The 15154-nt window shown below is 37.1% G+C and overlaps 1 protein-coding gene across 1 annotated transcript in view; it reads left to right on the forward strand.

Moving 5' to 3' along the window:
• Window positions 1-15154, forward strand: part of PDE4D (phosphodiesterase 4D) — a 371205-nt gene that overhangs the window by 88700 nt on the left and 267351 nt on the right. The gene's annotated exons all lie outside the window — the stretch shown is intronic.

A 15154-nucleotide genomic window follows, 5' to 3' on the forward strand; every position in this document is an offset into this window, starting at 1 on the left:
CTCTCATTTCTAATGGCAGCAATGAAAGCCTACGTCAGAGTTCTCAAAGGGCGTACGCAAGTGTGTTTGAAAACTGTGACGTGATCTGATCAATGATTTTTGGCAACTCTTGATTCTGCAAGTGGGATTTCTTCTGCTTCATCCTGAGTTTTTTTGAGTGAGTTTTGGTTTATAAATATAATATGGGTAAGTATCATCTAGTGTTAGCATTTCACTTTGCCTTCCCCCTTCTTTTTTCCTGATGATTGCTTACATGGTCATGTTCYGGTCTTTGGCATGTGTTTTTTTCCTTTTTAAGCTGATATAAATGTATTGCCACTGAAAGGGCCACGCATTCCTTATCCCCAGCCTTGGCTGCATGTTGTCAGACCTTTCCAAACACCAGCACTGCTAACCACAGGGCCACACATTGAGACAGATCAGGGAAAATTGGAAAGAATGACTTTGGTTTTCCTCTGTTTGCCTAACATGTTGTACGTCATAACTGCAAGAACAGCATGTAGCTCTACTGCTCTGAATGCAGAATTTAGCCTTAATGATTCAGTTTAATGTACATTTTCTTTGTATTCAGTCTATGTTTTATGTTGATTAATAACCATGTAAGAAAACTTGTTGTTTTGGAATTATTAGCCTCCTCCTCCCAAGATGTGTGTGTGGGGGGGTTCTTACATTTTTGGCTTTCACTGAAATTTCTTTCTTATCTGAAGTCTGATCTGATGAAAATGACATGTTTCAATGAAAAATTTTGGTTAAAAAATGACAACTTAGAAGGATAACGCCCCCCCCCCCGCCAGCATTCCCCAGCCCCACAAAAAGCAACCCTACCCTTACTTAATCAAAAATTCCCAGCTATTTTTTTTATAAACTACAATAAATCATCACTTGCTGGCAGAAGAAATTGATTTTTGGAACCAATGAAATAATCAGTTTCTAATTTTAGAAAATATGGACAGAAGTCAAAAAGACCTGAGCCTCCTAACTGTCTCTGAAAGTCAAGTCTTTTGTTAAGGTGTATGTGCCCAGCCTGGTTAGCTTTTTATTTAATGTAATATTCCAGAGCTATAATGTTTTAGCTACCTTACAAAATCAGTAGGCTGACTGCAGCCTTTTCAATGTCAAAGCAAATTCTGGGTTATAAAAGTTTTGCCTTGTAGGAAGAAGAAACAAAAGGTATTGTATTAGACAGCTGCTTTTATTGTATTAAATAATACTCCACATACTCTTTCTGTCGGGAAGTGACCCTATCCCTGGAGAGGAGGAATAGTGAATAGACCCTGAGCTGCTGCATTCTCAAAGATTCTCTGAAGTCTTTAGCTGCCATGTTACGGCAAGAAAATCCCCCAGAGCACCCCAGTTCCCAGAATTCATCTTAGTCGTCTTAGAGGTGGAAAGCCCATACTCATCACAGCCATGATATGCTTACTGCATTTTACTCACTGGCTATGTTAATACTGTTCAAAGAAGAAAAATAAGTCCCATTTTTTTTCATTGTGTAAATGATGTTCTAAACTGAAAAATTGATAAAAATAATATTAAATTAGTTGTATTGTTCCTTACACAAACAGAATAGCAATCTCATAGATAAATTGTGTGTATGAGCAATGGATATTGGATATAGATAGGAATCTGTGGATTATTTATACATACCTTTCCCTAGCAAGTCCATTGAATATACTAATGAAGGGGTTATATTTAAATTAAGCATTTTAGCCATGTAAAAGCTCTTGTTCAATTGTAAAAGAAGCATTTAAATTTACTCTGAAGGGKTTTGAGAAGATGTGTATGTGTAGGTTCATAAGTTTTAAATAAGTGACCCAATAGATTACATTAGTTTCAAAAATGATATTAGCAGCACCTTACTGCTTGAACAGTTTCTTAATATGGAATGTACACAAAATACCTTAGTAGGCTTGCCACGTATTACTGATCTCAATGCGTGGCTTCTCCAGAGAAAAGGTACAGAAAATCTAGACTCTGCCTGCTAAGGAGACTCTGAATGTTTGTTAAGATTATATGTTAAGAAAAAAAGATGAAATTTTGAAACTGTGGAGGTTTGACCGTAGTAGCTCTTTATCATTTCTACCCTTAACTGTGTGATACAGCTCTTTGGTGTGAATTCCATGTCTCGCCAGTAGCGTAAAATTGCACGTGATAATGTGCACTGTAAAAGGATGGTTAGTGTTGGAGATCAAATTCTTATTCATTTAGGAACATTCTGAATAATTTTAAGATATGTTTTTAAAAGATATTAAAAATCCCAARTTACTTTTTATTAATAATAATTAGTAAAAGTGCGGGACTGATCTCAATAATAAAGTCTTGGATGCCATTCTGAAACTATTGGAGCAATTGTTCCCCTTTGAGTCAGTGTTTCAGCAGGGTTCTTAAGGTACATTGTTTTCTTGTATTCTTTTCAGAGCCAAGTATTAATCTTATAGATTAAATCTTAATAATTGTATAATGAGAGATGCTCTTTGTTCACCCTGCCTGTGCATAAGTCATGAAAATTGCATATTTTGCAGTAAAAATGATTTATTAGAGGTGTGATACTGGCCTCTGTTTTCTTACACTAATTATTCTTGATGAATCTATATATCCAGTGTCACTCCATGGCCTTAATACTTTAAAGATATTTATTTTACAAATTTGAGAGTTTTATGCTAATCCAAATATTTGAATTTTCATTGTTTCCTCTAAGAAGATTACTTAAAAAGTTGTCATTTTGCATGTGATTCCATTTTCATTCCAAAATGTTGATTTTTTTTAAGATGGGAGTCAGTAGATAAGAGCCTTCAAAATCCTCCAGTGTTATCTATTCATTTAGGACATATTTCAAATTATAGACAAAGTGATTTGTGGATCAGAATACAGGTTGGGGGTTTTTTTTAATCAAAGATAAACCTATAGGTTATCATGCTTGATGGTGAAAATTATAATTGCTTAACTGTGCATATAGCAAGCATTGTTTTGAGAAAACAAGAGCTTTTACATAACTTTGATGTACCATCTATTACCCTATATTAGCAACATGAAACAGTAACAGTAACGAAAATTGTATGCAAATAGACCCAGATTATAATATCTTGCTCTTCTACAAAACTCATAGGCAGCTTGAATTTCCTTAGACCCCAGTATTGTTCTTGGAGTGAAGGTAGGAAGCTCTGTCTGGAATGTTTTCTGGGAAAATGGTATAAATCCTTCTCACAAGAAATAGATGGCAGGAATGCTTCTTCATCCATTAAAGGCAATATATGATATTGCTAAAGCTAGGAAAAGAGGAGTCCTGCAGTTTTGATTTTGATTGTGATTTAGCTGCATGATTTATCATTCTAGTATAATATTCTTTAAGGAAATAATTCTTTCTAATATTTTCCATAGACTATATTTATCAGTTTTGGTCAGATGGTATTTTTGAGCTCTTTGCAATTTGCAGAAAAGTAGAAAAACAGCTAGAGAAAATACATGCAATCCCTTTTCTGTCATTGTGAGGGCTTCCTACCTATCACTTTGTAAACTATAGAAAGGAAACAGAATTTTTGCTCAGCCAGATTTTGATAACTATAGTTAAGAGATGGGACTCGTGTTTTTTTAAAGCTAGTTCTTTCCGCTGCAAGCTACCTTTCATGTATCCTAGTTTTCTTGAACAGATACAGACTGAAGTTATTTGCATTAAAAATACATGCATGTAAAATTTGAGGGGAGTGGGGATGAGGTGACCTATAAACCTCAAAGGTAGCAACATATTCGCAATGCATTAGAGTGCACAGTTTTATCGACCATGGTTTTCTCTCACTGCTTCTTTATTGTACCACTAAGTTGGAACATAAGATAAGATCTATACAAAGTGTGATTGTTGGAAGGATTAAAAAACAACAGGTAATGCAATACTTGAAAAAGAACTTTTCATTTTTCATGCTCCATTAAGCATCCTGTTTGTTCATCAGTCATTGGAACACTAAAGCTGTATGTGTTTTTAAGTTTATTTTACATTTAGCTCTATCTTTTCTTTATTTTGTTATTGGAATAACCTACTAAAAATGAAAAGATGTACCAACATTTCCAAGCAATATAATATAAAAATGTATTTCCAAATATGTTTTTGAAAAATTCTTGCATTATTGTAAAGGAGGTAACCATAACAAAGCTTCTTCCATCATACAGAACCTTCAGAGGGAATAGTGAAATATGTACTGTGTCAACCTAGTATGCTAATTTTGATGCTTTTTTATATTAGAGGGTACTACAGCCCTACGACAGCAGGTTTAAAGGAGTGAATCTTACAGGTTGGCTTACAGAAAAGACTATGTATCAGAGACTGAATAAATAGAGAATTCTGAGATACTCAAAGTCACAGCTTCTTTCTTCTTGGCATCCTGTTTAATATGTTTGACACCAGTTCTCCTTGGTTGTGATTCCTCTACTGATAGAAATTAGACATTTCTTTTTGAGGAAAAAAAGTTTAAGAAGCAAGATCCATTCCCCAGCATCCAGGAAAAGGTTTCCTCTTGTCTTAAGAAAGTTGAGATTTGGATCTCTAGTTCTAAGATTCCTACTGCTGTTTTTTTTAATAATGGTCCAGTTGTGTGATGGACACTTCTCTATTTTAGAGAGAAAGTAAGAACCATCCGATTTTAAATATATTTTTACATTTACACCAATAACTGATTATTCAAAATTCTCATTCCTTTTTCTGGAAYGTGGAAAAGCTGAAGGCTTCTTTAATTTTCCTTATTTTCCCAGAATATTTTGTTTTAATAACAAGTCCTTAACTCAAAACTGTATTTCCTGTGGGTGTATCAAGGTGTATTTCCATAAGGTGACTAACTGATAACACTACTTTCTGTTTACCAGATTTACAGAGAGATAAATGGAATGACCAGAAGGATTTTCTGTTGTAGTATTGCATTGTTTTTAAGAAACATCTTGTCTGTTCTTTGCTATTACAGTAGAGTGTAAAGATTATAATCAAGATTAAGATTTTTTTTCATGATAGGCATTGTTCAAATTAGTAGTAGGAAGTAATCTCAACCCCACAAGAGTTTAATCTAAATGGGAGGGRAGGGGTGAGAGTGGAAATTCAGACAGAAAGAAGTATGCGCAGAGGGCAAAATGGTGGTGGGGTCTGGAATGTAACTTTCCTCTTTCTGATTCTTTAGATCATGCTAGCTGTCCCCTTTTCCTAATAAAATAGCTTTAGTTCGAGCATATTTTTATGAGGTGAAGACAGTGCTATGCAAAGGGTGGTTTTGGTTCAAACCAAGGGTCCATCCAGGCTGGTATTCCGTCTCTAGCAGTGGCTGAAAGCAGATGTCCATGTGAGAAAATGCAATATGGTACTTCCCACAAGTACTCCCCCAGCCTCCAATTATTTTCAGCTCAAATATTTCCTAAGTACTTGTCCAGTCTCCTCTGGAAGCTATATAAACCTTTTCATCTATAATACCCTTTGGTAGTGAATCCCATAAGTAACAACCTGCTGTGTGAAGAACAACCTCATTTTTCATTTGCAATGTGGATTCTACAACTTATGTTATATTTTAAATCTTTTTTTTGTTTGTTTTAGCTGGCTACTCACTGAAATTTAGATTTGTGAAACTTAGGGAGGGAATACTGAGTACTGAGTATTGCTGATAGACACTATCAATTTCTTACTGAAGAAGAGCTTATTTATGATCTTGCTTTTTAACAAAGCAATTGTGTCGTGCAAACAAGAAAACATCTTTGACACTTAACATAACCATGGTTTATCCTCGTTGGGATAGATTATTGAGAAAGTCAGAGAAAACCAATTCTAGCAATCTCTGGATGCCTTATAATTCTTTGTCTTTCATTTATCTCTGTTCAGRTGTAGATAGGATGATAGTCTGAGATAGCAGAGATGAATATTAGTGTTTTTTCTATTGTCATTGTAAAAATTCTTGCAGTAGAAATATTGTTTCTCCAGTTAGTTTTTTTCTGTCTTGGCCTTTACACTGTAGTGAAAATATTTACGATGGGCTAATTTCCCTTCAGGCACAGGTATGGATGGAAACATAGATATAAAGCCAAAAAAACCTTTTACACCCACTTTTAAAGGGAACATAAAGACAAGCAACTGTCCATCTTTATTTTTTGTACCTCCGTATAATGGGACATAATGTTATTAATCTAACTCAGAGATAAAATATTTGTATATCTCTTTAAAACTGTTTAAATACTTCCCTGACTATACCAGACCAACTTCCTGCCTGTTAAATCTCAGGTGTTCAGAGAGTATAATGATGGGGAAATAACTGGTTACATTCTTATAAGCTTGTTATGCACATGCAAATTGAGTAGTTAGTAAAGAGCCATTCTAATAGAATCCCCATTTCCTCCCATTAAAGATTACAGAATGTACTAAAGCATAATTTTGCATGCAGCTGTTTGAATAAATTTAGCACCATATAAAATTCAGTCTTGTAGCAAAAAGCAGTGCCAAAACTGTTGTCTGCATGAGCCTATGTGAAAACAAATGTAACTATGTTAAAAACAAGAAGGCTGTAAAATAGCCCAAAGTTAGGAAATGTTACAATTCTGGTGACTTGCACCATATGGTGACTTTAAATTTGGCCTGCCTATGTGCATGTATTATATGTTTTAAATGCATGAATGCATACTGTAGCTTCTACAGGATGCCTTGTTCCTTCACTGCATTGGCAGTTGCTCACTATTTCTTTTCAGTATGAATCCTGCAGGTCTTTCTCAAAATAAAAGATTTAAAACCTGCACCAGATTCATAACGGCTTATTTTTTCATGGCATTTCCTTAACAATTCTCATTGTAGAATCTAGGTGCTTCACAAAGATTAAAGAATATGCTATAACAGGACTGACAAATTATTGTTAGACCCATTTTACAGATGGGGATTAGAGGTACAAAGAAGTCAAGGCCAGATTTCTCAGAAGTGTATGCTGTGGAGTAAATAATTTGAAGTACACAGAGATTAATTATCCAGCATTTCTAGTACTGTAGTACAAAATGCATTCCAAATATTGTTCAAATCTCCTTTTAGAGCTGGGCATACTCTGAGTTCCTACTAATCCAGCCTCAAAAATCGGAGCTAAGTATCCAAAATGTTGAGGAATGTACAGATGGAGGCCACTTGTGAAGATGTGAATGGCTTAAAGAAGCCAAATGTTGCTTGGGAGCTCAGAATCCCATTCTCCAAAACAACACTAGCAATGCTGAACTACCCTGGGACATACATCCAGCATGAACAGTTTCTGATTGAATGGCTAATTTTAGGCAAAGATATAAATGGCTGAAAAATAACATCTTAGAAGAAGTATCAAGAAATGTTATCAACATTGCTACTAAATTTTTTGAGAGAGATTTCTTTGAAATGCAAATGTAGATTATTAATAGATTCTGTCCCTCTAACTTGTGAATAATTTGCACAGGAAAATAGGATTCTATTTATTTATTTTTAATGGCATAAATCAATGGCCATACTGTTACTCCTTAAATATATCATTGTCACTTAGGAACACTGTTTTGCTTTTCCAAGGATTTATTTTCCTGGAACCATTACCTGACAAATAGTAACTTATTTCAGTAATATTTAGTGACATGGGACCCATTTGGCATGATATCAAGATGTACAGCTGGCTGTTAATTACTGAATACTCCTCTACAACTCAGACTAGAGCATCCACAAAAGATCTGATTCAGCAGATTCTCTTTTCTCGTTTCTTCTGTAGTACCAACCGATAAAAAAGTAAATAATTCACATTTAGTAAGTTAGTCATCGATAGTAAAATTGCCAACAACATGAAAGCTGATTGCACTAATGGGTTCTATTCTTCTGTGCTGATTTTTAGTCTTGCAGCAATATAGTAGTTTGTCTTTTGTGTTTTCCTTCAAACTTTATGGACGGAAGTAGCATTTTCTTTTCTTAGTGTTTACATACAGTGTAATGGTATGTAGAGTTTTCCATATGATCTTAGATTTTGTACTTACGTGTATACTGTTAGGGCTTGCCAAATCCAGTAGTCCAACAGAGGCAGCTGCAGTTCCAGGCCCCCAGGTCCAACCAGGAATGAGGCTGAGCATGTGTTCCCAATAGGCACACGCACAAACACACGTATGCAACACATGCATACACATACACATGGCCAGCCACACAGATCAGCACAGACAGCAACATTCAGCATTCACGCAAACACAAACAGCACCAACAGCCTCATCCGGTTCCCTCTTTGGCTGATCAAGAAGAAGGTCTGTTACGCCGTGTGGATCCCTCCAGTACCTGGCCGGAGACACTCAGTCTATTCAGTAGTTGGCACCTGGATCCCAGGTCTCCTCAGTTGCTGGTACCTGGACATATGAGCCCCCAAGGCTCACAGCCCCACTCCAGCTCCTGGTACAGCCCGCTGTGCCTAAACACGCACCTGCACACACACCCACACACCCACACCCGTGCGTCTCTCAGTCAGCACCAGACCTACGGTCCTTTGGGCAGTTGACCTGAACCCCTGATTCCTTTGGTAGCCAGCTCCTCCAGGTGCCTCACTCCCAGACACACACACACACACACACACACACACACACACCCCCCACACACACCCACACCCGCACCCCTGGCTTCCAAGCCACCTGACCTCCTCGCGGCTAGAGCAGCGTGATACTCGCTAGGGATCGCACACTGACTTACGTACCCTGCCGCGCTCCCGCTGCTGGCACCGCAGACACATGGACCCGACGGGCCACGGTCTGACTCTGGGTGCTGACACTCAGACCTCCATACATACACATGCCCACAGAATAGAGCCCTCTCAGCCAGGAAAATGGTTAGAAATGGAGTTTAATGAGAAGACAGGACAGACTGCTGTGATCAGGTGCAGGGCACAGCCAGGCACGTGTACTGACCAGCAACCTGTTTACACCCAGCGGGCCCCTTTTGTGCCCTTATCCCTGTTTTTCCACACTTCTTAGTCCCCAAACCACCTTGGTGCCTCCTTTTTCCTGCCTTTGGCTCCTCCTGTAAACATCCCAAATAGGTCTTGTGCAATCCCAAAATGCTCTTYCCTGCGTCCCATAATAAGTCCCGTTCCTCCAGGCAGTGACCCGCTCTGTATGGCAATGCTGCTGTGGCTCATGGTGCCGGATGTCCCCCTGCCCAGGGGCTCCCCTGGGACAACCTTGGCAGAGGCGGGGGCTCGTGTCTGTGCCGGGGTTGTTGGGGTTCTCCTGCCTACCCTCGTGCCTCCATGCTCCCTTCTCTGTGTGGAGACGAGCCTTTTATCGCATAACCTAACATATACAGTTTTGCTGTTACTCTGAAAATGTTGGCATTTCAAGCAGCTCTGTTGGGGGATTTATAAATTTGTTTTATAAATGGTGTAAGTCAGAAGTATATAACCTCACTATGATAAATCTATTTAAAAACATATGTTAAGACAAAAAATGCATGAAAGGGTGATACTTCTTTATAAAATAATGAAAAATAAAGGCACTTTCTGGAAAATAAAAATTCATGGAAAAACACAGCATGAGGCAATCAAAGAATAGCCTCATGATTGTAATGAGAAATAAATAATAAGGAAATAGGACTACAAACTATGAAATAGGAAGAGAACTAGAAGATAGTTCTTTGGCTGGAGATTTCACTGTGAATAGTTTTAATACCACTATTATAGAAGTGGTGTTTTACGAACCATTGCTGCTGTACTATTGTGCACCTCATAAAAAAGGGCTACATTTCTTTCCTGCTTTGACAGGATCCCTGGGTTGACRTTGACAGAAAGCTCGTCAGAGCAGATAGGCTTCAGAATCCCACTATGGAATTGCACATTTTCTAATATATTTCTGTACACTTCTACAGGTCAGACATCTAAGGAATGCTAGCAGCTAAATGTAGTCTGACTTTACCAATCATCTAGTTGTTGAAACGAGCTGTCCTGAATAAACAACTGAGCCTGGGAATTTGAAAAATGAGGCCACTGTGGCTGTAACTGAAGAGTTGGTAGAAGTATTTGTGAAGGGGGTTAACATCACAGACAAGTAATTGGTTCATATAGTGGTATTTTTTCTGACCTCAAAGTGGGGGAAGTCTCAGTCTGTAAGTTCTCCTTCAGAAGACTTTGCAGTTCGCCCATGCCCTCATATTCTGTTTTTTTAGAGGAAAGCACACACTGTGAAAAGTCTCTTGCAGACTCTAACTAAATAGTGATTTTGTTCTTTAATGTATTTATTTATCTCAGCAATTTTTTTTTCAATCTGTTTATTAGAGCAAAATTTTTAGTTGCAAAAATTACGTGAGACTAGGTGCCCCACCTCCTAGAGAAGCTGGGAGGAATAAGTTTTCTGTAAGCCATTGATTGGTCTCCCTAGTCTGAAATGTGTTTAAGAGGGCAAAATGGCCATCTGTATAGTTTAGACAGACTGTCCTTAGCTACTTTATGTTTTCTGTATTTCTTTCCCAGCTCCTTTTGGTGGTGAAAACTTGAACATTAGAAGGAGGGAGGAAAGAGGGAATTCTTCTCTTACGGCATCTGGAGTTCATTTTAATGCCTTTGCTTCATGGAAAAGGGCTACAGGCACAGGGAGAATCTCACTCATCATTTTCATCAAGAATACTTCAAACTTGAGGGATCAAAAATGAAAAAATCCAAAGTTTGTTTATAAAGTCATTAAAGGGCTTTTTATTTGCTTTTTGGTTTTTGAGCCTGAGATGCTTGAGGCTTCTCAGTAACGTAGCTGAGTTTTGCCGTTCCAGGACAAAGCCTGCAATTTGTCCAGGATGGTGGGGTGAGCTGAGTGCCCTGGAAAGATGAGCTCATTTCTCCCGCTACTGGCACCCAGGGCTTGGGAGTCATAAGTTTAAAAGCGTCGTCCTCCACAGCAGTACTCGCTGCTTAGCATATGCAGACCTTGTCTTTCGATATGCCGCTGCTGCGTGGGCGGCTGCAGACCCAATACCTCTGTCTGGCTGTGCAAGGCGGAAAAGAGCTGCTGTCGGAGCCCCGGGTCTGCGGTCTGCTGGGGCCTGCCGTCCTAGGGAGCTGCTTACCACTGTGCCTGAAGCTGGCTCTGCGCGGACATTTTCAAGTTTTCCCTAGAAAAGCTGAAAATATACCATAAAAATAAGCCTTGAGATTCTTATGTAATTATTTTGTTAGCTGAAGTTTTAGAAAGAAATTAAAGATCTCATCAGGCCATGTAGTTGCACAGTGAACAATGAAATTCTTACAGAACTTCATAAAACTGCTGCAGCCTTGTGTAAAAATGTGCTGATTAATGTTGCACTTTTTGTGTTGTATGAAGCTTCAAGATAACAATAAATATGCATATTTGCACATCTGCATCTGTTCATTAGAAAGCTGTAATTATTGTTGACATGATATTTTATGTTCATTGAATCTTTGTAATTGTCTAGTGCTCATTCTTAAATTAAAATGCTTTTAAAAATCAAAGGATGAATTTTAAAAGTAAATTACATACAGAAACTCAATACAAGGAAGGGGGTAGGTATCCAACAGCTGCAGAGTAACTTCAGGTAGGAGGCAGGAGCTTGGTAAGCAGAAATAAAAAGAATGAATGGGAATGCACAAATCTCTGTTTATTTTCCTCAACTGCACCTATAGGACTTCAGTATATCCATCCAAATTTTCTGGAAAAAATTGGATTTTTTTTTTTCTTAAAAAACCTCAGAATCAGCAAAGATCATAAATATTATAAATTATATATAGTGTATTGCATTAATTTTTAAAATCTGTTTCTAAGACAAGAAAAGGATGGAAATAAACATTCTCATCTTGTAAAATAATTTTGGTAATAGGAAAAGGATACTTGTGATGTAAATTGTAGAATCAAGGTATCTGAAGAGAAACAAGAAATCACTTCTGATTAAACCATTAATGATAAACTTAAGAGTGACTTTAAAAAAAAGATGCTTAAAATAAGTCACGTAAGAGCTTGTTTTCATTCACTTAAAAAAAAAAAAAAAGCAATCATTAAAAGCCATTGCTTCTGTTTTTAAAATAACCTGGGTACATAACTTGCTTTGCATAGAAGTCACCTTTACACTGGAACAGAGAATGACATGCAGATACTTACCTAATAGGCAAAGAATGCGAGGTTTTGAAATGACAGCTGCAACCAGCCGTGTAGGAAAAAGCATCTACAGTGTTCTCGCCTGAACAGGCCCATTTAGTTTCTCATAGAGTTTGGATAGGAATGTTTTTCCTAACCTGGGAAGAGCTGACATTTCAAGACAGCCCTGGAAAAAAATTAAAAGGATATTAGTGGAAGAGAGTTTTTATAGAGCATGTGCAGTGCAGTGTAAACCCTGAAGTTCCTTTCTGCTGTTTTCTGCCTTCTGCCTTCACTCAAAAGCTTGAAGATCTTCTTATTCTTTTAATTATAAATATGGTGAAATAGTAGACAATGGGGGAAATTTTACAATAAAATGCCTTTGCAATTTCAAATTATGATTTTGTAATAACAAATAATGTGTCTCAAATTGTCATTCAAAGATCTGGGTTAAAACCTGGTCCCAATGAGGTCAATGGCAGCTYGCTGACAGACATCCTAAAGGTGAGGATTTTAAGAAGAGTTTGAATGAAAACCTTCAGGGATATGAAGATTCGTTCAAGGCATTCTGTACCTTTAACACCTCAGTAACATGCTGAAATAGGTTGGACCAATGATTTTCTACAAAGCCCAAGTATATGTGACGTGGATGTTATGCTGGTTGCACAAAGAAAGTAAATGTTTTATGACAGTCGATTTAGTAGGACTAGGTATTCCTGCTGTTGCTTGTGCTTTTGTATGTTTTACAATTTTACGATTTCTGTCATAATCCTGCATTCTAAGTAGCAATTGCAGTGACTGTGAGGCTTAGTGCTCTGCACAAAATTTAACTGCTCAGACATTATACCGCGGGCAGGAACATTCCCTACGGTAAATAATGCAAAGGAAACCCCCCACAGGATGGGTGTTTGTGTTCTCTAGGCCTTTTGTAGTCCTCAAATGAATAGGTAGGTGCCAGTGAGGTTTCCACATATTGTACTGTTATGTCACACTAAGTTCTCTCTTTTTTAAATGAAATCATAGTTTTTCTTAAATTAGATGGAAAATGATTTGGACTGGAACCATTCTTTTTCTCTGTATTTTTATTTTACTAGTATAATCTGAGTTTAAAGTACCTTGTTACTGTTTTCTTCAGATTCTGCTTTCTTTTGAAAGATATGGATTTTATATAAATACAGCATACTCACCTAATTTTTCCATACATAGTCTAGGAGTCTACTGCAATTGTGATGAAGTATCTGTCAATAAATCTAGGTTTGAAAATGTATATTGTGACGACTCCATTTGACAAATAAGAAAAAAAAATATATATTTCTAGAGTTGGGATTTAGGAAGGCATGTTCTAAATTATACACAGGGATTTACATTTGCCTTGTGATACTTTCTAGCCCCATTACTTTTTAGACTATGCCTTCATCTTATAGCTTCAGTGGAATGGCTTTGAACTTTTGTGAACTACAGTTGCAAAGATCAAATGAAGCTCAAGTGATCTGACATCATTTTCAGTTCTCCAGTTCTATATAAAAAAGGGAAATGAAAATATGTTTTTCTCATATGCTTGTATTCTATGTATAGTTGAATATGCCACATTTTTACTTTCCTCCTCACTGTGTACCTCTTTTTATGTATCAGTTTTGATAAGTTATCATGAATTTTGAAGTGATATCCACATGCTATGCATAGTAATTGAGAGAATTGACAGACTATTCTTTTGGGTAAATTTAGGCCATATCTRAAAATATTGCCTGGTCAGTTATTCTGAAGTTCTTAAACTGATGCCAGCACCCAACAGTCAACTTACATATCACAAAAAATATGCAAGAAAAGAAAAAATGAGAGCAGTAAAGGCACTTCATATGTATGTTTTCATATAGAGGCGATTAGCTCATCTAAAGAAGTTTTGGACTTAAGACCTATCACCTCTTTCTCAGCCAAACTTATTAATATAGCTCTGGTCAGTGTGCTGTACAGAACAGTCTCAGTGCCTAATACCTATTGATTTTGAAACAGGAAGTTAGGTATCTAAATTGGAGAATGGCATTAAAATCTCCAGTGCCTTGTTTGGCAGTCAGTATTTTAATTTTCCATGAGAACAGTCTGAAGACAGTCCAAAAAAAGATACAAGTCTTCAGAAGCAGCCAAATGAAAATGAAAAATTAATTTACTTATCTGCATCTCTTTTTTCTCTGTCTTTTAACTGCTGAATGTAAACCGTGCCTCAGTATGTCAGTTAAGGTGCTCTATAGATAAATGTTGCACAGGTTCTTAGGTAGGTCTGTATGCCACTCTTGGTGCCACAACATATAAAAACCTTGACTCTGATTTGACTTCTGTTATGCTATGACTTCTGCCTTCCATGCTGACCAGTACTGTGTCATTATCTTAGTGTGTTTTCCAGTCTGTATTAATTCATCAGTGTCCATCTACATCTGTCTTCTCTCTTGCTCTTGGAGTCTAATGTCTTTGAGACAGGGCCTGAGTTTTTATTCTATAATCTGCTCACCAGCTAACCCAGCAGAATTATGATCCCTAAATTCTATAGTAATACAGATGAATAATGCTGATAATATTGGGAGGCTCTTGGAGATGCTGTGTAAGTGTTGGCAGTTGTCATTCTTAAATCTGAAAGAAACATGTATTTGCCCTTTTCCTAAATACTATAGTTATATCCTATATGGACTAGTTATAACTAGTTCATTTCCTCCATTTATCATCCATTTTGGGAATGTTTCTTTAAGATTTTAATATAGTAGCTATGTATTACTCATAAACTAAGCTTAATGTTGTTTGTCTGCAAAATAGTTTTAAAAGGAGCTGGATGGAATTGGCATTATTATTTCTACCAGAATGGTAAGGATGGATGAAGGTATCTCAAGAGGTCATTATATCATGGTTTGATGCAGGATCACATATTCACAGACAACTTTATGYAGATTTTTATCTAATCTAACTAACCTCTCATGTCTGACCTCCAGTGACCAGAATAATCTATTCCAGTTTTTAGTCATCATTATCATTAAAACAGTACCTAGGTTAGATTTCCCTGGCAGCAAATTAAGCAAGCTTTTTCTCATCTAAGCTCAGAGGATGTGGAAAATAA

This window comes from Apteryx rowi, unplaced genomic scaffold, assembly GCF_003343035.1.
Source record: "Apteryx rowi isolate R43461 unplaced genomic scaffold, aptRow1 scaffold_432, whole genome shotgun sequence".
Taxonomy (NCBI): Eukaryota; Metazoa; Chordata; class Aves; order Apterygiformes; family Apterygidae; genus Apteryx; species Apteryx rowi.